The sequence below is a fragment of the Canis lupus genome, chromosome X (assembly GCF_048164855.1).
Source record: "Canis lupus baileyi chromosome X, mCanLup2.hap1, whole genome shotgun sequence".
NCBI lineage: Eukaryota > Metazoa > Chordata > Mammalia > Carnivora > Canidae > Canis > Canis lupus.
Genome location: NC_132876.1, coordinates 38,811,671 through 38,839,384, shown reverse-complemented (window position 1 = coordinate 38,839,384; position 27,714 = coordinate 38,811,671). Strand labels below are relative to the sequence as shown.

Below are 27,714 nucleotides of genomic sequence, written 5' to 3'. Positions count from 1 at the left end.
ATGGAATGTCTTTCCATTTCTTTGTGTCATCTTCGATTTCTTTAATCAGTGTTTTCTAGTTTTCAGAGTGTAGGAATTTCATTTCTTTGGTTAGGTTTATTCCTAGGTGTAATTTAAATTGGATTTTTTTTTTCTTAATTTCTCTTTCTACTGCTTCATTATTAGGGTATAGAAGTACAACAGATTTTTTTTACCTTCATTTTATATCCTGCAACTTTATTGAATTCATTTATCAGTTCTAGCAATTTTTATGGCAGAGTCTTTCAGATATTTTACATTATAGTATCATGTCATCTGCAAATAGTGAATTTTACTTCTCTCTTAACCAATTTCAATGACTTTTATGACTTTTATTTCTTTTTGTTGTCTAATTGCTGTGGCTAGAATTTTTAGTACTATGTTAAATAAAAGTATAAGAATGGAGTCCTTGCCTTGTTCCTGAGCTTAGGGGGAAAGTTCTCAGATTTTTCCCTTTGAGTACCATGTTCACTGTGGGATTTTCATATATAGCCTTTATTATGTTGAAGTATGTTCCCTCTAAACAATTTGTTGAGGTTCCTGGGTGGCTCAGTTGGTTAAGCATCCAACTCTTGGTTTCAACTCAGGTCATGATTTCATGGGAGGTAAGATTGAGTACCTGTGTTGGGCTCTGTGCTCAGTGGGGAGTCTGCTTGAAGATTCTCTCCCTCTGCCCTTCCCTCCACTCACTCATATGCTCTGTCTCTCACTAAAACAAATAAATAAATCTTAAAAAATACTTTCTTGAGAGCTTTTATCATGAATGGATGTTGTACTTTGTCAAATGCTTTTTATGCATATATTAAAATGATCATATAGTTTTTATTCTTTCTTTTATTGATGTGATGTATCACATTGATTTGTGAATATTGAACCACCCTTGAATCCTGGGAACAAATTCCACTTGATTGTGCTGAATAATTTTTTTAATGTATTATTGGATTCATCTTGGCACTATTTTGCTGAGAATTTTTGCACCTATGTTCATTAGAAACATTGGCATGTAGTCCTCTTTTTTTTGTGGTGTCTTTATCTGGATCAAGGTGATATTGGCCTTATAGAATGGATTTGGAACTTTTCCTTGCTCTCCTATTTTTTGGGACAGTTTAAGAAGAATAGGTGTTAACTCTTTTTTAAATGTTTCATAGAATTCTCCTGTGAAGCCGTCTGGGCCTGGACTTTTGTTTGTTGGGAATTATTGATTATTAATTCAGTCTCCTTGCTGGTAATTGGTCAGTTTAAATTTTCCTTTTTTTTTCTGCTTTAGTTTTGATAGGCTATATGTTTCTAGAAATTTATCCAGTTTTTTCTAAGTTGTCTAATGAGTTGGAATATAGTTTTTCATAATATGCTCTTATAATTGTTTGTATTTCTGTGGTGTTGGTTGTTATTTCTCCTCCCTCATTTGTAATTTTATTTATTTGAGTCATTGTCTTTTTTTACTTGATAAGTCTGGCTAGAGTTTTATCAATTTTATTTTTTTTTTCAAAGAATCAGTTCCTGGTTTCCTTGGTTTGATCTGTTCTATTGTTTTTTTCAGTATCTACATTGTTTATTTTTATTCTAATATTTATTATTTCCTTCCTTCTGCTGGTTTTAGGTTGCATTTCTTGTTCTTTTTCTAGCTCCTTTAGGTGTAAGGTTAGATGGTTTATTTGTGACTCTTCCTACTTCCTAAGGTAGGCCTGTATTGCAATAAACTATCCTCTTAGAACTGCTTTTGCTACATCCCAGAGGTTTTGAACTGTTGTGTTTTAATTTTCCTTTGTTTTCATGTACTTTTAATTTTTTTCTTTTATACCTGATTGACCCATTCATTGTGTAGTAGCATGTTTTTCAACATCCATGTATTTGTGATCTTTCCAGGTTTTTTTCTTGTGGTTGACTTCTCATTTCACAGCATTATGATCAGAAAAGATGCATAGTATGACTTCAATCTTCTGGAATTTGTTGAGACTTGTTTTAAGTCCTAATATGTAATCTGTTCCGGAGAATGTTCAAGTGCACTTGAAAAGAATGTGTATTTTTCTTTATTTTTATTTTTTAAATTGTTTTAACAACTCTTCACAAGGTAAATCAACATTTCAAAGACCGCTTAACTGTGACACATTTGGATAATTTAGTAATATATGCTCATTTAAATTAGCTCAAGGTATATAAACTGACATAAAAAAAAGAAAAGAAAAAAAAAGAAAAGAATGTGTATTCTGCTGTTTTAGGATAGAATGTTCTGAATATATTTGTTAAATCCATCTGATTCAGTGTATCTTTCAAAGCCACTGTTTCCTTGTCGATTTTCTGTTTGGGTATCTGTCCATTGATGTGAGGGGAATGTTAATGTTCCTCTACTATTATTGTATTTTTAAATTTTATTTATTTATTTGAGAGAGATAGAGAGAAGGGAGAGAGAAATTACTTATTTTTTGATCATTTTTGAACCTTTTCTTTGATCCTTTCTCCTCTATCTTTCATTGTTTTTTGGTTTTCTTAATGATATACTTGAATTCCTTTCTCTTTATTTTTTACATATCTATTACTGTTCTTGATTTGTGGTTACCACTTGTTTTATATGTAATATCTTCTGCATATAACAGTCTATATTAAGCTGATGGTCACTTAATTTAGAACTCATTCTCTCCCCTCCATGGTTCAGAAATTTGGCATCATATTTTACATCATTTTCTTTTGTGCTTCTCTTGACTGATTTTTACTGGTATATTTAATTGTCTACTTTTGTCCTTTCTATTTAATTGTCCTTTTGTCCTTCTCTTGACTGATTTTTACTGGTATATTTAATTGTCTACTTTTGTCCTTTCTATTTCTTTCTTCCTCTTACTTTTAGTTTTTGTTTTCTGCTCACAGAGTCCCCCATAACATTTCTGGTAGAGCTGGTTTAGTTCTCATGAGTTCTTTTAACTTTTGTTTATCTGGAAACTATCTCCCCTTCTATACTGAATGATAGCTTTCCTTGATTGGGTATTCTTAACTGTAGCTTTTTCCCTTTCAGCATTTTGAATATAATATGCCACTCCCTTCTGGCCTGCAGTATTTTTTAAAGAAATATTTTATTTATTTATTCATGAGAGACACAGAGGGAGAGAGAGAGAGGCAGAGACATAGGCAGAGGGAGAAGTTGGCCTGCAGTGTTTTTGCTGAAAAATCAGCTGATAGCCTTTGGGGTTTCTTTTGTATGTAGCTGTCTTCTTTTCTCTCATAACCTTTAAAATTCTTCATCACTACTTTTTTTTGCCATTTTCATTACTATGTCTTGGTGTGTATATTCTTGGATTGAGTTTGTTGTGGTATATCTGTGCCTCCTGAATCTGGGTCTCTGTTTCCTTTTCTAGTTTCAGTAAGTTTTCAGCTATTATTTAGTCAAGTACATTTTCTGCCCCCTTTTTTCCATGTTCTCCTTCTGTGATCATTGTAACAAAAATGTTATTTTGCTTGATGGTGTCACTGAGTTCTCTAAGTCTATTCTCATTGTGCAGTATTTGTTTGTCTCTCATATGTTCAGGTTGATCGCTTTTCATGACTCTATGCTCCAGGTCACTGATATGTATATTCCCCTGCTTCCTGTCTGCTATTTATTCCATCTATTGTGTTTTTAATTTCATTTATTGAACTCTTCATCTCTGGTTTGTTATTTTCTATCTCTTCTCCAGGGTCACACTGATGTCCTCCACCCTTTTCTGAAGTCCAGTGAGTATCCTTATGATCATTATTTTTTTTTATCATTACTTTTAATTCTCTATCAGGCAGGGGCACTGGCTGGCTCAGCCAATGGAGCATGTGACTCTTGATGTTGGAGTTGTGGGTTCAAACCCCCCGTTGAATGTGGAGATTATTTAAAAATAGTAAATTTTTAAACTTTATATCAGGCATATTACTTATTTCTGTTTCACTTAGATCTCCTGCTATGATTTTGTTTTGTTCTTTCACTTGGGATATATTCTTCTGTCTTATTTTGTCTACCTCTCTGTCTCTGGTTCTCTGTGTTAGGAAAGTCAGCTACAGCTTCTGCTCTTGAAAGTAGTAACTTTATGGAGAAGAGGGCCTATAGTACTCTGCAGCATGCTGTTCCCTGTTCACCAGAACCTGGCATTTCAGGGCATCTCCTCTGTGTGTTGCTTGCATCCTGCTGTTTTGTCTGAGTCACTTGTTCTTTCAGTCTGGATGTCTGCACTATCTTCCTGTTGTGGGCTGTGCTTGTTCTCTGTGGGGTTAATAAGACCCAAACAGGCAAGTTCTAAGGTGGCATGACTGCAGGATGGCTCAGAGGTGGGGCAGTGGTGTAAAGAAAATTTGGGCTGAGCTGCTAGTTCTAGGACAGATGCCCTGAAGCATGGTGGCCGCTGGGGCCTGGGGCATGAAGGTGGTGGCAGCAGCCAGGGGCACAGTGCACAGTGGAAGTGGTGGTTGCAGGAAGTGCCCAGCATCTGTGTGTGTGTGGTGGCTGTGCGGGGTGCACACCCACAGCATTAACCAAATTTGCCCTGAGGCCAGGGCTGAGGCCAGCAGGGAGTGGGCAAGTCCTCAGAAGAACATGTGAGCAGGGTACACTACTAGCAGATTAGGTAGCAAGTGTCTGTGTAGTGCTGCCTCCCACAGGTGGCTTTGTTTATGTCAGGGGATGGAGGAGAAAAATGGCACCTGCCAGATACTTTGTTCCCAGAGAAGTCCCTCCAACAGGCTGTGAAATCAGTATAAACAGATCTCCCTCCTGTTCTGCAAGCTGTTGCTTCTATGTTGCCTCTCCATGAGTTACTGTTTCTTTAAGGGTGGTGACCCAGCTATCACTCACCTTCCAGGCCCAGGGATGAGTCAGCTTTTAAAGTCCCCAGCTCCAAGTCCTGCTAATTATACAATCTCAGGGAATTCAGCTCCTCTGGTTTTCAAAGCCAGACTTTATGGGTATTTGTCTTACCTGTGTGGGATCCCTGGTGCTTTTCCTTCCACATGCTCACTCCCTTCTGTGGGTCCCTCCTGACCACGGTTTCTGCCCTTCCTAACTTCTCAGGTGTGACCTCTCCACATTTAGTTGTGGAGTTTGTTCTGCCTTTCTTTGAGTAGCTCTCCAGTTTATTTACGAGGACATATTGCAAACATGGGACAGAGTGAGCTTAAAGTCTTCCTTCTTTGCCATCTTCTCAAGCTCCCCTGAGTACAAATATATTAATATTTCCTTTTATGGATCATGTCTTTGGTGTCAAGTCTAAGAAATTTTTGCCTACTCCTAGATCCTGAAGTTTTTACCTTTTTTTGGTTCATCATTTTAGATTTTATATTTAAGTTAGTGACACACTTTGAAATTTGGGGGGACTGTAATTTGTGTGTTTGAGGTTCATGTCAAGGTTTTGTTTTTTTTTCCCTCATAAATGTCAAAGTGCTCACCACCATTTGTTGAAAAAGCTGTCTTTCCTCCACTGAATTGATCTTGCACCTTTGAAAAAATAATTTTGTACATATTTGTGTTGATCTATTTTTAGTTTCTATATTTTGTTCTCTTAATCTATGTGTATCTCTTTATTAATAACCACACTATCTTGATTATTACAGCTATGTGGTAATTCTTGGAATCAAGTAGATTGATTTTTATTACTTGTCTCTGATTCTTAGAACTTTGCTCCTCTTTTTAAAAATTGCATTATTCTAGTTCTTTTGCTCTTCCATAAAATTTTAGAATAAACCTGTCCATATCTACAAAACATCTTGCTGACAGTTTAATAGGAGTTTGTCAGGAATTAAACCCATCTATCAATCTGGGAAGAACTGTCATCATTACCATACTGAATTATTGTTCTTCCAATCCATGAACACGGTATGTCTCTCCATTTATTTAGATATGATTTGACTTCCTTCATCAATTATGTAGTTTTCAGCATACAAGTCTTGTACATGTTCTGTTAAATTTAAGTAGTTCATATTTTGAATAAATTGTATTTTTAATTTTAATGTGTACATTTTCTTTTTTTAAATTTTTTATTGGTGTTCAATTTACTAACATACATTTTCATCACTAGTATATAGAAATACAGCTGTGTTTCTATGTTTATCTTATATCTTGCAATCTTGCTGAATTCATTCATTAGTCCTAGGCAAACCTTTATAAATTCTTTGGGGGGACTGCATAGACAGCCATGCCATCTGTAAACAGGGATAGTTGTATTTTTTTCCTTTGTGATCTGTGTGACTTTTATTTACTTTTCTTGCCTTATACTGGCTAAAACTTCCATCACTGTGTTGAATAAAATTGGTGAATGCATACATTCTTGGCTTGTTCACAGTCTCAGGAATAGAACATTCAATCTTAGAGCATTACTTATTATGTTAGCTTTAGGTATTTTGTAGATTCTCTTTATTAAGTTGAAAAAATTTCCTTCTATTCCTATTTTTCTGAGAGCTTTTATCATGAACTGTTGAATTTTGTAAAAGGCTTTTTTTTTGCATCAATTGATATAATTATCTGATTTCTCTTATTTAACCTGCAAATGTAGTGGATTTTACTGAATGCTTTTGAATATCAAACTGGTCTCGAATCCTTGGAATAAACCCCACTAGTTCATCATTTATAATTCATTTCATATAGTGCTGAATTCTAATTGTTAATATGTTGTGAAGGATTATTGTGTCTATGTTCATGAGGAATATTAATCTGAAATTTTCTTTCTTTGTACTTTCTTTGTCTGGTTTTGGTATCAGGATAATGCTAGCTTCATAAAATCAACTGAGGAGCACGCCCTCTTCTCTTTTCTGGAAGAGATTGTGTAGAATTGGTACTAATACTTTTAAGTGTCTGAGTAGAATTCTCTATGAAACCATCTGGGCTTATAGATAATTTTTGGGCCGTTTTAAAGTTACAACTTTAATTTCCTTAACAGTGATAGACCTGTTCATGTTATTTATTTTATATTGGATAAATTGTGGTAGATTTTTATTTTTATTTTATTTATTTATTTTATTTATTTATTTTTATTTATGATAGTCACAGAGAGAGAGAGAGGCAGAGACACAGGCAGAGGGAGAAGCAGGCTCCAGGCACCGGGATCCCGACGCGGGATTCGATCCCGGGTCTCCAGGATCGCGCCCTGGGCCAAAGGCAGGCGCCAAACCGCTGCGCCACCCAGGGATCCCTGTGGTAGATTTTTAAAGAAGATTTTACTTATTTATTCATGAGAGACACAGAGAGAGAGGCACAGACACAGGCAGAGGGAGAAATAGCCTCCTTGCAGAGAGCCTGATGTGGGACTTGATCCCCGGACTCCAAAACCATGCCCTGAGTGGAAGGCATATGCTCACCCACCGAGCCACTCAGGCATCCCTAAATTTTGTTTTTTGAAGAATTGGCTCATTTCATCCAAGTTCTCAAATTTTTGTGTGTAGAGGTTTTTTTTCTTCAAATAGTATTCCTTTAATATCCTTGTGATATCTGCAGGATTTGGAGTGATAAGTATTCTATGAGTTTCCTTGTGGTAATTTCTGCCTTTTCTCTCTTTCTCTTCCCCAGTCTTTCTAGAGGGTTTTTTTAAAAAAATATTTTATTTATTTATTTATTCCTGAGAGACACACACAGAGAGAGGCAGAGACACAGGCAGAGAGAGAAGCAGGCTCCATGCAGGGAACCCAATGTGGGACTCCATCCTGGGACTCCAGGATCACACCCTGGGCCAAAGGTAGGCGCCAAACTGCTGAGCCACCCAGGGTTCCCTCTAGAGGGTTGTCAATTTTATCGATCTCTTCAAAGAATTAACTCTTTGTTTCATTGATTTTTTTCCTATTGTTTTTGTTTTCAATTTCATTGATTTTCCTTGTCTTTTGTTTTCTTCCTTATGTTTGATTTGGATTTATTTTGCTCTTTTATTGGGTTCTTGAGGGAGTGCTTAGATTATTGTTTTGAGACTTTCCTCTTTTCTAATGTATTCATTTATTGTTATAAATTTCCTGGTTAGCATAGCTTTATCTATATCTTACAAATTTTGATGTTATATTTTCCTTTTCATTCATTTCCACATATTTAAAAACTTTCCTTTAAGAGTTCTTCTTTCAATCATATGTTATTTAGAAATGCATTCTTCAGGGGCACCAGGGTGGTTCAATTGATTAGGTGTCCAATTCTTGATTTTAACTTAGGTCATGATCTTGGGGTCATGAGACTGAGCCCTATGTGGGGCTCTGTGCTGAGCATGGAGCCTGCTTAAGATTCTCTCTCCCTTTCCCTCTGCTCATCCCCTGCTCATGCATGTGCTTTCTCTCCCTCTCTTTCTCAAAAAAAAAAAGAAAGAAAGAAAAGAAAAAAAAGAAAAAAATGTATTTTTTAGTTACCAAGATTTTTAGATATTTTCCTTTTGTCTTTCTATTATTGGTTTCTAGTTTGATTTCTTTGTGGCCAGAGAATGCATTATGTGTAATTTTATTTCTTTTAAATATTTGGAGTTTTTTTTTATGGCTCAGGATATAATCTATCTTGCTATGTGTATACAGGTACTTGAAAAGAATGTGTATTCTGCAGTTAGATGGAGTGGGGACAGTAATGGAGCCCTGTTAATGCTGGGGATGGGTGGAAGTCTAATTTCCCCACCTGGCCTCCACTGACAATGTGGAGGGGGAAGCTCATTCTGGTCATACAGTGATCAAAGTGTCAACTTCTAGGGCAGCCCAGGTGGCTCAGTGGTTTAGCGCTACCTTTAGCCCAGGGTGTGATCCTGGAGACCGAGGATTGAGTCCCACGTCAGGCTCCCTGCATGGAGCCTGCTTCTCCCTCTGCCTGTGTCTCTGCCTCTCTCTCTCTCTCTCTCAAATAAATAAATAAATAAATAAATAAAATCTTTAAAAAAAAAAAGAAAGTGTCAGCTTCTTGCTTAGCCTTATCTGGCACCACCCTAGCATGGAAGTTAGACTGCCTTGTTGCAACCTTGTGAGTGTAGAAGTCTAAGCTGTCATTCATTATTCCTGTACTGGTTAGGAGGAGGCCACAAGTTTTTCTGTGGTGAATGGTTGGAATACAGTAGTATTGCAGTATTGCACTGCAGTATTGTTCAAAAGTTTTCTCTCTTGTTGGGCTTCTTTCCTAATTCTCTGGCTAGAAAGAACAGACTTTTGTTGGCAAATTTTTGGGCTGCACCCATTGGCATTACCAGGTTATTGATTTCTTCTGCTACATGTCTGAAATATACGAGCAAAACAAAAACCCAGGGACATAGCTCCATGTTGTTTCCTGGTCCTGAGGTCTCTAGCTTCTGTGCTTTCTCCTCTTTACCCTTCAGAATCTTCTTATGTTTTCTTTTTATGTAATTTTCAGGATTTTAGTTGTACTTAGTGGGAGAAATAGGGAAAAGTATGTCGACCACATATTTCTGGAAGCAGAAGTCCCAAATTAGTTTCTGTAGATGTCACTTTTATGACTGGCTTCTCTTCACAGCCTCATAAATAGCTAACCCCTGACTTCTTTTCCATGGTACAGAGAAGTAAAAGAAGAAAAGTTCAGAGCAGAATGCCTCATCAGATTGTTGGATACTGAGCACATGGTGAGGGATTAGGATTCAGGAAAAAAAAATGTGACTGGGCAGAAAATGTAATACTAAAGAGATCTGGGGTTGTTATAGTCCAGAGGGAGTGCAGCATGCTCTGAAGAGATATGTGTATGAGTGAATAAATGGGACAGAAAGAAAGAAACTTGGATATACTATTTTTATATTCTTTTTTAAAAATATTTTATTTATTTATTCATGAGAGACAGAAAGAGAGAGAGAGAGAAAGAGAGAGAGAGGCAGAGACACAGGCAGAGGGAGAAGCAGGCTCCATGCAGAGAGCCCGGGTCTCCAGGATCAGGCCCTGGGAGGAAGGCAGCACTAAACCGCTGAGCCACCCGGGCTGCCCTTTATATTCTTTTAAAAAAATATTTATTTGAAGGGGGGAAGGCAGAAGAAGAGAGAGTCTCAAGCAGACTCTGTGTTGAGCATGTAGCCTGACACACAGGGCTTGATCTCATGACCCTGAGATCAGAACCTGAGCTGAAACCAAGAGTTGGATGCTTAACTGACTGTGCCACCCAGGTGCCCCTTTTTTTTATTCTTAAGAAGAAATGAATTGAAAATGAGTTTGGCATATGGTCAAGGAACAGAGATAGATTTGTTACTTTCTAACACATAATTTTCTTACTAACCTGTTTATCATCTTCCTCTTCCCACTAGTAAAGAAGCTTCATGAGGGCAGGGATTTTTTTTATAGTTTAATCCAAATATATAGTTAATTTTTAATTTATTTTTTAAATTTAAATTCAATTTGCCAACATATAGCATAACAGCCAGTGCTCATCTCATTATATGCCCTCCTTAAAGCCCATAACCCAGTTACCCTATCTCCCCACCCACTTTCCCTTCTGCAACCCTTTGATTGTTTCCCAGAGTTAGGAATCTCTCATGGTTTGTCTCCCTCTCTGATTTTTCCCACTCAGCTCCCCTCTTTTCCCTTATCATCCCTTTCATTATTTCTTATATTCCACATATGAGTGAAACCATATGATGATTGTACTTCTCCGATTGACTCATTTCATTCAGCATCATACCCTCCAGTTCTATCTATGTCAAAGCAAATGGTGGGTATTCGTCTTTTCTGATGGCTGAGTAATATTCCAGTGTGTGTGTATATAACACACAATGTTATATGTTTTTTTTTCTTCTTTTTTTTTTAATTTATTTTTTATTGGTGTTCAATTTACTAACATACAGAATAACACCCAGTGCCCGTCACCCATTCACTCCCACCCCCCGCCCTCCTCCCCTTCTACCACCCCTAGTTCGTTTCCCAGAGTTAGCAGTCTTTACGTTCTGTCTCCCTTTCTGATATTTCCCACACATTTCTTCTCCCTTCCCTTATATTCCCTTTCACTATTATTTATATTCCCCAAATGAATGAGAACATATAATGTTTGTCCTTCTCCGACTGACTTACTTCACTCAGCATAATACCCTCCAGTTCCATCCACGTTGAAGCAAATGGTGGGTATTTGTCATTTCTAATAGCTGAGTAATATTCCATTGTATACATAAACCACATCTTCTTTATCCATTCATCTTTCGTTGGACACCGAGGCTCCTTCCACAGTTTGGCTATCGTGGCCATTGCTGCTATAAACATCGGGGTGCAGGTGTCCCGGCGTTTCATTGCATTTGTATCTTTGGGGTAAATCCCCAACAGTGCAATTGCTGGGTTGTAGGGCAGGTATATTTTTAACTGTTTGAGAAACCTCCACACAGTTTTCCAGAGTGGCTGCACCAGTTCACATTCCCACCAACAGTGTAAGAGGGTTCCCTTTTCTCCACATCCTCTCCAACATTTGTGGTTTCCTGCCTTGTTAATTTTCCCCATTCTCACTGGTGTGAGGTGGTATCTCATTGTGGTTTTGATTTGTATTTACCTGATGGCAAGTGATGCAGAACATTTTCTCATATGCATGTTGGCCATGTCTATGTCTTCCTCTGTGAGATTTCTGTTCATGTCTTTTGCCCATTTCATGATTGGATTGTTTGTTTCTTTGGTGTTGAGTTTAATAAGTTCTTTATAGATCTTGGAAACTAGCCCTTTATCTGATATGTCATTTGCAAATATCTTCTCCCATTCTGTAGGTTGTCTTTGAGTTTTGTTGACTGTATCCTTTGCTGTGCAAAAGCTTCTTATCTTGATGAAGTCCCAATAGTTCATTTTTGCTTTTGTTTCTTTTGTCTTCGTGGATGTATCTTGCAAGAAGTTACTATGGCCGAGTTCAAAAAGGGTGTTGCCTGTGTTCTTCTCTAGGATTTTGATGGACTCTTGTCTCACATTTAGATCTTTCATCCATTTTGAGTTTATCTTTGAGTATGGTGAAAGAGAGTGGTCTAGTTTCATTCTTCTGCATGTGGATGTCCAATTTTCCCAGCACCATTTATTGAAGAGACTGTCTTTCTTCCAATGGATAGTCTTTCCTCCTTTATCGAATATTAGTTGCCCATAAAGTTCAGGGTCCACTTCTGGATTCTCTATTCTGTTCCACTGATCTATGTGTCTGTTTTTGTGCCAGTACCACACTGTCTTGATGACCACAGCTTTGTAGTACAACCTGAAATCTGGCATTGTGATGCCCCCAGATATGGTTTTCTTTTTTAAAATTCCCCTGGCTATTCGGGGTCTTTTCTGATTCCACACAAATCTTAAAATAATTTGTTCTAACTCTCTGAAGAAAGTCCATGGTATTTTGATAGGGATTGCATTAAACGTGTAAATTGCCCTGGGTAACATTGACATTTTCACAATATTAATTCTGCCAATCCATGAGCATGGAATATTTTTCCATCTCTTTGTGTCTTCCTCAATTTCTTTCAGAAGTGTTCTATAGTTTTGAGGGTATAGATCCTTTACATCTTTGGTTAGGTTTATTCCTAGGTATCTTATGCTTTTGGGTGCAATTGTAAATGGGATTGACTCCTTAATTTCTCTTTCTTCAGTCTCATTGTTAGTGTATAGAAATGCCACTGACTTCTGGGCATTGATTTTGTATCCTGCCACGCTACCGAATTGCTGTATGAGTTCTAGCAATCTTGGGGTGGAGACTTTTGGGTTTTCTATGTAGAGTATCATGTCATCGGCGAAGAGGGAGAGTTTGACTTCTTCTTTGCCAAGTTGAATGCCTTTAATGTCTTTTTGTTGTCTGATTGCTGAGGCTAGGACTTCCAGTACTATGTTGAACAGCAGTGGTGAGAGTGGACATCCCTGTCTTGTTCCTGATCTTAGGGGAAAGGCTCCTAGTGCTTCCCCATTGAGAATGATATTTGCTGTGGGCTTTTCATAGATGGCTTTTAAGATGTCGAGGAATGTTCCCTCTATTCCTACACTCTGAAGAGTTTTGATCAGGAATGGATGCTCTATTTTGTCAAATGCTTTCTCTGCATCCAATGAGAGGATCATATGGTTCTTGGTTTTTCTCTTGCTGATATGATGAATCACATTGATTGTTTTACGGGTGTTGAACCAGCCTTGTGTCCCAGGGATAAATCCTACTTGGTCATGGTGAATAATTTTCTTAATGTACTGTTGGATCCTATTGGCCAGTATCTTGTTGAGAATTTTTGCATCCATGTTCATCAGGGATATTGGTCTGTAATTCTCCTTTTTGGTGGGGTCTTTGTCTGGTTTTGGAATTAAGGTGATGCTGGCTTCATAGAACGAATTTGGAAGTACTCCATCTCTTTCTATCTTTCCAAACAGCTTTAGGAGAATAGGTATGATTTCTTCTTTAAACGTTTGATAAAATTCCCCTGGGAAGCCATCTGGCCCTGGACTCTTGTGTCTTGGGAGGTTTTTGATGACTGCTTCAATTTCCTCCCTGGTTATTGGCCTGTTCAGGTTTTCTATTTCTTCCTGTTCCAGTTTTGGTAGTTTGTGGCTTTCCAGGAATGCGTCCATTTCTTCTAGATTGCCTAATTTATTGGCGTATAGCTGTTCATAATATGTTTTTAAAATCGTTTGTATTTCCTTGGTGTTGGTAGTGATCTCTCCTTTCTCATTCATGATTTTATTAATTTGAGTCTTCTCTCTCTTCTTTTTAATAAGGCTGGCTAATGGTTTATCTATCTTATTAATTCTTTCAAAGAACCAACTCCTGGTTCTGTTGATCTGTTCCACAGTTCTTCTGGTCTCGATTTCGTTGAGTTCTGCTCGAATCTTTATTAACTCCCTTCTTCTCTTGGGTGTAGGATCTATTTGCTGTTTTTTCTCTAGCTCCTTTATGTGTAAGGTTAGCTTTTGTATTTGAGTTCTTTCCAGTTTTTGAATGGATGCTTGTATTGCGATGTATTTCCCCCTTAGGACTGCTTTTGCTGCATCCCAAAGATTTTGAACGGTTGTATCTTCATTCTCATTAGTTTCCATGAATCTTTTTAATTCTTCCTTAATTTCCTGGTTGACCCTTTTATCTTTTAGCAGGATGGTCCTTAACCTCCACCTGTTTGAGGTCCTTCCAAACTTCTTGTTGTGATTTAGTTCTAATTTCAAGGCATTATGGTCCGAGAATATGCAGGGGACAATCCCAATCTTTTGGTATCGGTTCAGACCCGATTTGTGTCCCAATATGTGGTCTATTCTGGAGAAAGTTCCATGTGCGCTTGAGAAGAATGTGTATTCAGTTGAGTTTGGATGTAAAGTTCTGTAGATATCTGTGAAATCCATCTGGTCCAGTGTATCATTTAAAGCTCTCGTTTCTTTGGAGATGTTGTGCTTAGAAGACCTATCGAGTATAGAAAGAGCTAGATTGAAGTCACCAAGTATAAGTGTATTATTATCTAAGTATTTCTTCACTTTGGTTAATAATTGATTTATATATTTGGCAGCTCCCACATTCGGAGCATATATATTGAGGATTGTTAAGTCCTCTTGTTGAATAGATCCTTTAAGTATGATATAGTGTCCCTCTTCATCTCTCACTACAGTCTTTGGGGTAAATTTTAGTTTATCTGATATAAGGATGGCTACCCCTGCTTTCTTTTGAGGACCATTCGAATGGTAAATGGTTCTCCAACCTTTTATTTTCAGGCTGTAGGTGTCCTTCTGTCTAAAATGAGTCTCTTGTAGACAGCAAATAGATGGGTCCTGCTTTTTTATCCAGTCTGAAACCCTGCACCTTTTGATGGGGTCATTAAGCCCGTTCACATTCAGAGTTACTATTGAGAGATATGAGTTTAGTGTCATCATGATATCTATTCAGTCTTTGTTTTTGTGGACTGTTCCACTGAACTTCTTCTTAAAGGGGAATTTTAAGAGTCCCCCTTAAAATTTCTTGCAGAGCTGGTTTGGAGGTCACATATTCTTTTAGTTGCTGCCTGTCTTGGAAGCTCTTTATCTCTCCTTCCATTTTGAATGAGAGCCTTGCTGGATAAAGTATTCTTGGTTGCATGTTCTTCTCATTTAGGACCCTGAATATATCCTGCCAGCCCTTTCTGGCCTGCCAGGTCTCTGTGGAGAGGTCTGCTGTTACCCTAATACTCCTCCCCATAAAAGTCAGGGATTTCTTGTCTCTTGCTGCTTTAAGGATCTTCTCCTTATCTTTGGAATTTGCAAGCTTCACAATTAAATGTCGAGGTGTTGAACGGTTTTTATTGATTTTAGGGGGGGATCTCTCTATTTCCTGGATCTGAATGCCTGTTTCCCTTCCCAGATTAGGAAAGTTTTCAGCTAGAATTTGTTCAAATACATATTCTGGCCCTCTGTCCCTTTCGGCGCCCTCGGGAACACCAATTAAACGTAGGTTTTTCTTCCTCAGGCTGTCGTTTATTTCCCTTAATCTATCTTCATGGTCTTTTAATTGTTTGTCTCTTTTTTCCTCACTTTCCCTCTTTGCTATCAACTTGTCTTCTATGTCACTCACTCGTTCTTCCACCTCGTTAACCCTCGTCGTTAGGACTTCTAGTTTGGATTGCATCTCATTCAATTGATTTTTAATTTCTGCCTGATTAGCTCTAAATTCTGCAGTCATGAAGTCTCTTGAGTCCTTTATACTTTTTTCTAGAGCCACCAGTAGCTGTATAATAGTGCTTCTGAATTGGCTTTCTGACATTGAATTGTAATCCAGATTTTGTAACTCTGTGGGAGAGAGGACTGTTTCTGATTCTTTCTTTTGAGGTGAGGTTTTCCTTCTAGTCATTTTGCTCAGTGCAGAGTGGCCAAAAGCAAGTTGTATTGGGAAAAAGAGAAAAAGAGAGGAGAGAAAGAAGGAAAGAAAAGAGAAAGAAAAAAAAGGGGAAGAGAAAAAAAACGAAAGAAAAAAAAAGAAGAAAAAGAGAAAGAAAGAAAGGAGAAGAAAAAGGGGGGTGGGGGAAGGAAACAAATCAAAAAGCAAAACAAAACAAAACAAACAAAAACAAAACAAAACAAAACAAAACAAAAAAAACCAAAAAAAAAAAAAAAAAAAAGAACCACAGGGGAGTATCTTCTGATTCTGTGTTCTTTAAGTCCCTTGGCTTCTCCTGGAAGTTGTCAGTCTAGCTGCTGTTCTGGGGGAGGGGCCTGTTGTGCTGATTTTCAGGTGTCAGCAGTTGGGGGAGCTGCTGTGTCCCTGCCTGGCGCAGGGCTCAGTGGGGGTTGTTTACCCCGTGAGGCCGCAGGAGGAACAGCCCCAGTGGCGGGGCCAGCTCTGGAAACCTGGATTCAGCTCCGGCAGGAACTCCGCCTGCAGGGCCTGGAGGCTCCGGGGCGGGGCCGCTGATCTGCTCAGCTCGGGGCAGGAGCGTCCTTGCTGTCCTGGGCCCTCCCGGCCTCTGCCTGTCCCGGAGGAGGCCGGATCCTGGGCTGTGTCCCGGCGCCCTGTGCTCCGGAGCCTGCGCTGGTGGATTCGCGCTCCCGGGCCGCGCAGCCCCCTCCGCGGAGCTGCCGCCCGAGCCCCTCCGAGCTGCTCCTGGAACCGCGCAGGCCCCTCTGCACGGAGCCTCTTCCTCTGCCCGAGCCCGGCCGAGCTGCTCCCGGGGCCGCGGAGCCCTCTCCACGCAGCCCCCTCCGCGGAGCCGCCGCCCGAGCCCCCCGAGCTGCTCCGGTTCCCGCCGTGCGCGCTGCAGCCCTTAGGGAGCTCGGCGCACTCTCCTGGGCGCGCAGTTGCTGTTACTGTCCCGGGGAGCCCGAGGGCATCCCCTCCCTCCTGGGTCCTGCTCCAACTCCCTGCGAGCCCCTTTCCGCCCGGGAAGGTCGGTGCAGCTCCTGCGTCTCCGGGAAGGCGCTCTCCTGTCCTGGGGACACTCGCCCCGGCCTCAGCCCGGCTCCTCGCGGGGCCCCTCCCCCTTGGAGGCCTTTGTTTCTTTATTTCTTTTTCCCCGTCTTCCTACCTTGATAGAAGCGCGAACTCTTCTCACTGTTGCATTCCAGCTGGTCTCTCTTTAAATCTCAGGCCGAATTCATAGATTTTCAGGATAATTTGAAGGTTTTCTAGGTAGTTTGGTGGAGACAGGTGATTTGGAGACCCTACTCTTCCGCCATCTTCCACAATGTTATATGTATAAAACATCTTTATCCATTCATCTGTTGAAGGACATCTTGGCTTCTTCCACAGTTTGGCTACTGTGGACATTGCTGCTATGAGCATTGGGGTGCAGGTGTCCTGTCATTTCACTACATCTGTATCTTTGGTGTAAATACGCAGTAGTGCAATTGCTGGGTCATAGGGTAGCTCTATTTTTAACTTCTTGAGTAACCTCAACACTGTTTTCCAAAGTGGCTGCACCAGCTTGCATTCCCACCAACAGTGCAAGAGGGTTGCGGACAGGGATTTTCATCTGAATTGTTTCCTAATATATCCATAGAGCCTAGAATGATCTCTGGCATGTAGTAGGCTCCCAATAAATATTCACTGGATAAATGTATAAGTGAATGAATAACTTGGATATTGGGAGACCTAGATTCTGTTCCTGACTTTGCCACTAACTAGAGGTCTTAACCAGGCCATGTTTCTCTTCCTGGGTTCAGTTTCTGAAGTTATGAGAGTTAAAAATTACACTATAATGTAATTTAGGTCCTTTTGTCCTCTCTTATTCCTATAGTTTTGTGACTATGTATACTTTTTCTATAACCTATATATGATATCCATTCATGCACTTATTCATTCACTTAGCCAGCCACTCATTTATCCATCCATCCATCCATCCATCCATCCATCCATCCTTTCTTGTTTGCTTTTTTCTTGATCCTCTTTATCTATTTTAACGTTTCCTCCATCTACCTCTCTTCTGAAAACCACCAGTTTGTTTTCTGGATTTAGGAGTTTGATTTTTTTTTTGTTTGTCTCTTTTTTTCTTTGTTCATTTGTTTTGTTTCTTAAATTCCACATATGAGTGCAATTGTATGGTATTTGTCTTTGTCTGACTGACTTATTTCACTTAGCATTACACCCTCCAGATCCATTCATAGATCTATTCATGTTGTTGCAAACAGCAAGAGCTTATTTTTTATGGCTGAGTAATATTCCACCACATATATCACATCATCCTTTTTTTATCACATCATCTTTATCCATTCATCCATTCATCTATCAATGGACAATTGGGTTGCTTCCATATCTTCACTATTGTAAATAATGCTGCAATAATCATAGGGTGCATATATCTTTTTGAATTAGTATTTTGTTTTCATTGGATAAATACCCAGTAGTGGAATTATTGGATCACATAATAATTCTAATTTTAATTTTTCAGAACCTCCATAATGTTTTCCACAGTGGCTGCACCAGTTTGCATTCCCACCAACAGTGCATGGGAGGGTTCCTTTTCCTCCACATACTTGACAACAATTGTAATTTCTTATATTTTTGGTTTTAGCCATTCTGACATGTTTGAGGTGATATCTCATTGTGGTTTTGATTTGTATTTCCCTGATGATGAATGATGTTGAGCATCTTTTCACGTGTCTGTTGACCATCTGTATATCTTGTTTGGAAAAATGTATATTCAAGTGCTCTGCTCATTTTTTAATTGGATTATTTGTGGGTTTTTTGGTGTTTGGTTATATCAATTCTTTATATATGTCGGATATTACCCCTTTATTAGATATAGCCTTTGCAAATATCTTCTCCCATTCTGTAGGTTGCTTTTTAGTTTTGTTGATTATTTCCTTTGCTGTGTAGAAGCTTTTTTTAAAAAGATTTTATTTATTTATTCATGAGAGACACAGAAAGAGGGGCAGAGGCATAGGCTCCCTCCCCTGCAGGGAGCCTGATGTGGGACTCAATCCAGAACTCCGGGATCATGCCCTGAGCCAAAGGCAGATGCTCAACCGCTGAGCCACCCAGATGTCCTTGTGTAGAAGCTTTTTTTTTTTTTTTTTTTTTTTTTTTGGTAGAAGCTTTTTATTTTAGTTTAGTCCTGATGGTTTATTTTTGCTTGTTTCCTTTGCCTGAGGAAATATATCTAGAAAAATGTTTCTATGGCTGATATCAAAGAAATTACTGTCTTTGTTTTCTTCTAGGAGGGCTCACACTTAGGTCTGTAATCAATTTTGAGTTTATTTTTATGTATAGTGTAACTAAGTGGTCCTTTTTTTCCTTCTTTTGCATGTAAGTATCAGTTTTCCTAGCACCATTTGTTGAAGAGACTGTCTTTTCTCCCATTGTATACTCTTACCTCCTTTTTAATAAATTAACTGACCATATAAATATGGGCTTATTTTTAGGCTCTTTTTTTCTGTGCCTTTGACCTATGTGTCTATTTTTGTGCCAGTACCATACTGTTTTGATTACTACAGCTTTGTAGTGTATCTTGAAATCTGGGATTGTGACACTTTCAAGCTTTGTTCTTTCTCAGGATTGTTTTTGCTATTTGAGGTCTTTTGTGATTCTATACAACTTTTATTATTATTTTTTCTAGTTCTGTGAAAAAAGTTGTTGGTATTTTGATAACAATTGGGTATTTTGATAAAGATTGGATTAAATCTGTAGATTTTTTGGGTAGTATGGGCATTTTCACAATACTGGTTCTTCCAAATCATGACCATGAACTATCTTACCATTTGTGTCATCTTCAATTTCTTTTATCATTGTTTTATAGTTGTCAGAGTACAGATATTTCACCTCCTTGGTTAAGTTTATTCCTATTTTTTTAGAGAGAGAGAGAGAGAGAGAGAGAGAGAGCATGAACTGGGGGGCGGACGGCAAAAGGATAGGGAAAGAGAGAATCTTAATCAGGCTGTATGCCCAGTGCAAAGCCCAATGTGGCGCTTGATCTCACGACCCCGAGATCATGACCTCAGCTGAAATTAAGAGTCTGAGCCACCCAGGTGCCCCTATTCCCAAGTATTTTATTATTTTTGGTACAATTATAAATGGGATTGTTTTTTAATTTCTCTTTCTGCTACTTCATTATTGGAACATAGAAATGCAACAATTTCCTGTATATTAATTTTATATCTTGTGATTTAACTTAATTTATCGGTTCTAGTAGTTTTTTTGGTGGAGTCTTTAGGATTTTCTGTATATAAGTAACATGTTATGTGCAAATAGTGAAAGTTTTGCTTCTTTCTTGCCAATTTGTATGCCTTTTATTTCTTTTAGTTGTCTAATTACTATGACTAGGACTTCCAATACTATGTTGAATAAAAGTGGTGAGAGTGGATATCCTTGTCTTTTTCCTTATCTTAGAGGAAAGGCTTTCAATTTTTTATCATTGACTATGATGTTAGCTGTGGGTTTTTCATATATGGCTTTTATTATGTTAAGGTGTATTCCCTCTAAGCCTACTGTGTTGAGAGGCTTTATCATGAATGGATGTCGTACTTTGTCAAACGATTTTTCTGTATCTATTGAGATGATCACATGGTTTTTATCCTTTCTCTTGTTAATGTGATATATCATGCTGATTGATTTGTAAATATCAAATCACCCCTCCATCCCTGGAATAAATCCTACTTGATCATGGTGAATGATTTTTTAAAAATGTATTGTTGGATTTGGTTTGATAATATTTTATTGAGAATTTTTGCATCTATTTTTACCAGAAATAATGGCCTGTATTTTTCTTCTCTTTTGTAGTGTCTTCATCTGGTTTTGGTATTAAGACAGCTCTGGCCTCATAAAATGATCTTGGAAACTTTCTTTTCTGCTTTTTGGGACAATTTGAGAAAAATAAGTATTAACTCTTCTTTAAATATTTGATAGAATTTACTTTTGAATCCAACATCTCTTGAATACTGACTGTGTGACAAGAACTTTAAGATATGGGGATCCCTGGGTGGCTCAGTGGTTTAGCGCCTGCCTTCAGCCCAGGGCATGATCCTGGAGTCCCGGGATCGAGTCCCATGTCAGGCTCCCCGCATGGAGCCTGCTTCTCCCTCCGCCTGTGTCTCTGCCTCTCTCTCTCTCTCATGAATAGATAGATAAGATCTTTAAAAGAAAAAAATAAAAGTATATTCCAAATGACAATATATGAATAATTTAGTTCCTCTCACATATTCCCCAGCATTTGATGTGGTCACTATTTTTGTTTTAGCCATTTTAATAGGTGTATAGTAATGTCATTGTGGTTTTAATTTGCATCTCTCTGATGGTTCATGATGTTGAACATCTTTTCACATCTTATTTGCTAGCTGTATATTCTCTTCAATGAAATTTATCTTCATGTCTTTTGCTTATTTTATACTTGGATTGTTTATATTTTTACTGATGACCTTTGAGAGTTCTTTATGCATTCTTATACTGGCACTTTCTTAGATATATGGGTTGCAAATATTTTCTCTTCATCTGTAACTTGTCTTTTCATTTTCTTAACATGGTTTTTCATTGAGCAAAGGTTTTAAATTTTGATGAAGTCCAATTTATCAAATTTTCCTCCTTATAGCCTAAATAATTTCTCCATTTTTCTTAAAAATTGCAGTTTTAATATTAAAGTCCATGATCTATTTTGAGATATTTTATATAAAATATGAGGCTTAGGTCAAGGTTCATTTTTTTATGCCCATGACTGTCCAAGTGCTGCAGCACCATTTGTTGAAAAGACTACCCTTTCTTCATTGAATTGCTTTTGTGTCTTTGTCAAAAATCAGTTGGGCATATTCGTGTGGGTCTATTTCTGTCTTCTATGTTCTATAAACATATCTATGTTCCATTGATCTATGTATCTATGTCTCCATTAATACAATACTGCCTTGATTAATTTAACTGTATAGTAATCCTTAATATCAGAATGATTTCTCCCACTTTATTCTTCTTTGTAAAGGTTGTTCTAGCTATTCTAGGGCCTGTATCTTTCCATATAAATTTTTTAAGAAGCTTGTCCAATTTCTAAAATAATCTTACTAGGATTTTGATACAAATTACTTAAACTTAAGTTAAATCAATTTGGGGAAATTATTTACTATGTTGATTCTTCCAATTCATGAATATGGTATATATTTCCATTTATTTAGGTCTTCTTTGATTTTTTTTTGTCAAAAATTTTTAAAATTTTAGTATGCAGATCCTGTATATATATTCTATATATATAAGTGTACACCTTAACTTTACTGGGGCAGTTTTAAATGCATTGTGTTTTTAATTTTTGTTTCCATGTGTTCATTGTCAGTATATAGAAATGTGGTAAATTTTTCTGTGTTGATCTTGTATGCTACAACCTTGTTGATATTTACTTTCATTCCTCTCAAAGTTCTAACAGCTTTCTGAGCCTGGTTTCCAAGATGGCTGCTAATTAGGAGGGAGAGTGATTGCCTCAGGCATATGTGCACATACAGCAGTACAATATGGAAAGTTGACATGAGGAGTGGAGGGACACGATTAGGTGGATATATAAACTCCAAATACACAGGGCTATGGAGCCTTCTGGCAAAAAAGCATATAGATTATGCTACCCTAAAATGTCCTTGTATAATTGAAATTCTTGATGACCTAAGAGGTCATTAAGAGGTCATTTATGACTTAAGAGGTCATAAAATGACGTTCTTAATAGACTTAAGTCAAGGAACAGATGTTGGAATTATATGAAGATATTTTACCTTAAAAATGGAGCACATATAATTTATGAACTATGTTTATACAAAATAAGGTTTGAATCAAGTTATTGATCCTGTATTGGAGGTAAATACAATTGGGTTGATCATCCTGAGCAGCTAATTTCTCAAATGTACAGTGTGCCTAGATTCATAGATGCATATGTGCATACACAGATGCACACATATGCATGAACACTTCCTAACTGCAAAGGGTTAATTGATCTGCATTAATTTTAATATGAGAGACTTAGATCAACTGTTATAGAGATATCTTTTATTTGTGAACTAGCCAGTTGAGTGCCCAGTGGTAATTATGATTCTATTTCACCAGTCTAGATCAGAAGCCTTATCTCTGCCATGTGTCAAAATATATATACTGGGGGGAAAAAACAAGTCAATGGGGAAAGTGCTGGCTAGACATGGACCAACAAAGTACGCAGTGCATTAGAAGAGGGTTTGTTGATTACATGTTGCAATACTCATATGGGGCTAGGGCTTTTAGGATATCTTTTTTAGATATAGATTGTGGTTTTAAATTACCTACACATCTTCCTGCTGAGACTACTTACATGCTGTTTGCACAGGGTTAATATGGGAAGTTCCCTGTGTATACTTTGACTCTCTATTTATTAAATATTGTTCTTCTCCTAGGCGTGGTAGAAGAAGTACACTTTTCTCTAGGTACATCTGTGGTCATTTTATTGCTTTTAGTCCCTTGTAAATCAAAGACTTGATCTGTTAAAATTTTCTGGGCCAGATCTCACTCCCAGCAACAGTTTTAAGCAACAGTGTTTATTTGTAAAGCTTTCTCTTTATAGCTTTCTCTCTATTCTTTCATGAAGGTCTCTACTGACTATAATTATTATTATACATCTAAAGTAGGTGGCCAGCCGAGTGATAGGATCTCAGAAAATGTGGGAAGACTATAATGACTTCCCCTTTCCCTCCAGTCTTCCAACTCATTGGCAAATCCTGAAATCTCACCATCACTCTGTCTTTACCTTATTTTACCTCTCAGAAACTTTTGACAGAAGTGACCACACCCTCCTTTCTGAAACACTATCCTCTCCAAACTTTCATGACACCATATTGTCCTGGTTTTCCTCCTACCTGGTAGAATGCTTTTTCTCTGCTATTTTGTTGGAAACCCTTTTCTCTGGTTCCTCAGGGCTTAATTGTATTCTTCATTCTCTATCTATACTCATTGTAGGTGATCTCATTTAGTTTTATTGCCTTTATATCATCTCTATGCTGACTAATCCCAAATTTATATCTTCCTAGTATTTTGGACACCTATATCCAATTGGTTTCTTGGTATCTTCTGGATGTCTAATAGGTATTGTGGACATAATATGCTCAAAACATAATTCATTTGATTCTGTTCCCTACTTCCTTCCTCTGAAGTGGTTAAATCTATATATGTTCATTACACAGTATTTTTTAATCTCCCTTTGTGGTACTGAATCATTCATCCAAATGCTTAACACTTTTAAAACACAAGGATCATCCTTGATTTCTCTTTCTCTCTCTCACAACACACATTTAATTCCTCAACAAGTGCTCTCAAATTTACCTCTAAAAGTATATCACACATATAACTACTTTTCTCAGTCTCCCCTTTAACCATTGTAGTTAGTCACCATCTTTGCTCAACAGAACTATTATAATAGTCTCCTTAATGTTTTCTCAATTTCTCGCTTGTTCTCCTTCACAACAAGCCCCAGGACTAATATTTTGCAAATGTTAATCAATTCATGCTTAAACTTATTTGGTGGCTGCATAAATTATTATTCTCTGACCTCAACTTGAGTCACTGCATATATTGCACTGGTTCACTGAGTGCCAGCTGAATGTTTTGTTTTTCTCTCCATATCACTTTATCCCAAATGTCACCTCCTGAGGATCTTCCCTGACTCTCATACTATCTAACATAGTTCCATTGTCTACCACTCTGGTCATGCCATCCCATAATCCTGTTTTATTTTCTTCTTTGTATGTATGACTATTTGAAAGTACTTGATTGTGATTTAGGATGAAAACATTGCTTCAAAAATGGATGTGATAAATTAATGGGTGGCAAATTTAACCACATATTTTTAAACAGGGACTATTCCTGACACTCCAATATCATTACTTGGAGACCCCATCCATATTAATGGTCAATCATGTTTGGATTAATTGCAGTAGTGGCTTATAAAATTAATATATATATTTTAAAAGTGGTGTCATTGTTTCCAAATGAAATCTTCTGTAGAACCCCAGTAAATCAAACAGAAATGGAATTGCTCTAGTAAAGCAGAAGATAGGTTGGGATCCTGTGCTTGTCCAGTTAGTCTTGTGGCTTGAAGCTTCTCTAGAGGCCCCTAAAGCCCATTGAATTCTGGGTATCTAAAACATGGCTTGAAACACTGAATTCGGTATTTAGTAGAATTGAATGCAGGGTCACAACACTGGGCCCTACTCCTCTAGCTTATGCTTATTCTAAACATATTTAGCAGGAGTAATAGAAATTAGAGACTTTATACAAATTGACCCCATTGAATTCCATGGCCTGAAAATATATTCCATATAGACAGCTATTAGACCAGGGCACTGTTCAGTTTGCTAAGAACAGGAACTCATGATACTGAAGTTAAAGATTAAATCAGAGCATCTATTGCCATGGCAGGGGAAATTACCCTTGAGATTAACTGATGGTACTATGATTCGAAACTATTGTTAGTTGAAATGGAGTTCAACTAAAAAGGTCACTGAATGATTGTGTACATTCAGAGTTACTATTGAGAGATACGAGTTTAGTGTCATCATGATATCTATTCAGTCCTTGTTTTTGTGGAATGTTCCACTGAACTTCTTCTTAAAGGGGAATTTTAAGAGTCCCCCTTAAAATTTCTTGCAGAGCTGGTTTAGAGAAGATGCTCATGTTCCTCATTTATAAATCAATGGTGCTGATACAAATTATGACTTCTGAAGTATTGGGAAATAGGACCTCTGTGGTGTTGGGAAATAGTGGGAGTGACCAGTTCAGGAGACATATTTGATCTGACAGTCCTTACCATCATTAGTCAAACCCAGATATCGTTCTGCTTGAAGAATCATGTCCTTATAATAGTAGTTCTGAGGCCAAGAGGTGTCTTGGCAATGGTTTATCTGTATTCTTTCTGTAATCGATAAAAAAAATAAGATCCTTGAGTTGTTCACTAAAATTGTTTCCAGGAGCTAGGATGATGTCCAGTAATAGTAAAGGTCACTTGGAGAGACTGAAAAAGTCAATATAGCTCTTATGTACCTATGGCCTCAATTAAGCCGCTATTCTAATCAAAGGAGAAAGTCAGTTTCATTATCTGGCTTGCTAGATAAGGAAACCTTTTAAGCTGCTTAAAAAACAGGCTAAATTATCAGAAAGCCTGAGGGTGTATGTAAAGACACAACCATAGATATTCTATTCTGTTTTTAGGCCAGAAATTCACCTGAGGAACATAGTTCAACTGCAGTCTTTGGGAGAAAGGGCTATTTTTGATCCTCTTAAGAACCTTCCAGGTATGATATGTAGCAAAGCCCCAATGTGATATCACAGGCTGAAGGACTATATTGTGGTCTATCTAGACTTTAAATCCTTTTATGAGTTCACAGTGAACTCTTCTTGGGTTCCTAGTGATGATAACATTGACTTTCAGGTTGATGCATCAATTGGCTCTCTATAAACAGGATTGGGTTAGAAGCAGGATCAACCTGTTTACCAAAATGCACCAGTGAAAGAAGGTTCTATGTAACTATCCTTTCCCCACCCACTCCTACCACCATACACAAATGCCCAGGAGGCAATGTAGTGTGGGCAGGCAGTACTGCTATCTCCAAGGTGTTCTGGAAAGCTTGGGAATAGAGCTCCTAGTGTCTCAGGAGAAGTAGATCACAAATTATCTTGAAGTTCCAGCCCTTTTAGATCTTTATTTCTGAAGCAAGTTTCTACTATCATATACTTAAGCCTTCTGATTTCATTCTCACCTCTTTTTTTATAACAGCTTTGTTGAGATATACCATAAAAGTTGCTCTTCTAAAACATATAAGTCAATAATTTTTAGTATATTCACAGAGTTGTGCAATCATCACCACTAATTCCAGAACATTTTCATTATCCTATACTTGTTAACAGTAACTCCTCCCTGCCCCCAGCTACTTCTCTCTTTATAGATTGCCTATTCTGGAAATTATCCTCTTGCTAACTATGTTCTTTTTCCAAAGGTGTTTTCTTATATATTAGGATAATTTTCAGTTTTATTTCAAAACTGGCTTAGAATATTTAGATTCTAAGTAAAAACAGCCCAACTATGATCATTTCAGCTTTGTATACATTTTTCTTGCCTAGTCCTCTTAAACTTTTACTCCTTGTCTTATCTGAGAGTCATTATAAGAGAGAAGTTAAGAGTATGATGTTTGGAGTCAGACAGATCTGCATTATAATTTCAGCTTTGTTACTTATGAGCTCTGTGATCATGGGGCAAGTTATTTACTTCTATGTACTTCTGCTTCCCCATGTGAAAAATGAGAATAGTAATAGTACCTAAGTTATAAGGTTATGTTGTGAAAATTGAATAAATGTGTACATGGTACAGTGGCTGACAAATATTAAGTGCTTATTTGATGGTAGATTTCATTATGACCAAGCTACAAAATATGATATAACAGATTATATGATAACATGCAGTCATGCCATGTTCAGTTCTGTATGACTTAGTTCAATAATAACAAGAACATTCTAGATATTGGCACACAGAGCTAATCTTTTCATTTCTTGTACATTACTACATTTCTCATTATATCTTATCCAAAATTCATGTTTATTACTTTCCTGAAGATCAGAAATCCCTGTATCTTTTCATCCCAGTTTCAAACAGAGCTGTCTAGAGCCAATGGGGACTCCACAAAGAGAGCAATACAAACCATTGACAGAGTCAGTCTATTTGCATTCATTTAAGTTTCAACCGAAATTTTCAGATGGGCTTCAGGGCATCACATCCAAGGAGGAAAAGGCTCTTGGAGCAGGTCTTAGATTTTTCAGCTTCTTTGTGAACTTTAGAATAAAAGTTTACATTTTAGCTTGGATTTCACCAAGTCCTAGAGAAAATCATGTTTTCCCTGAAGGAGAGCTATTTTTCCTTGAGAACTGTCTCTACTATGTCATGGGATATGCATTTATTCCTCACTGTTAAAATC

At 37.7% G+C, this 27,714-nt stretch overlaps 1 protein-coding gene across 5 annotated transcripts in view; it reads left to right on the top strand.

Moving 5' to 3' along the window:
* Positions 1-27,714, top strand: part of RTL4 (retrotransposon Gag like 4) — a 494,612-nt gene that overhangs the window by 128,712 nt on the left and 338,186 nt on the right. Inside the window, exon 2 of one of the 5 annotated variants that reach the window (XR_012026645.1) lies at positions 3,684-3,720. The exons of the other annotated variants lie outside the window; for them this stretch is intronic. The gene's annotated coding sequence lies outside the window, so the exon portion shown is untranslated. The remainder of the gene's footprint in view (positions 1-3,683; positions 3,721-27,714) is intronic. 5 annotated transcript variants of the gene reach the window in all.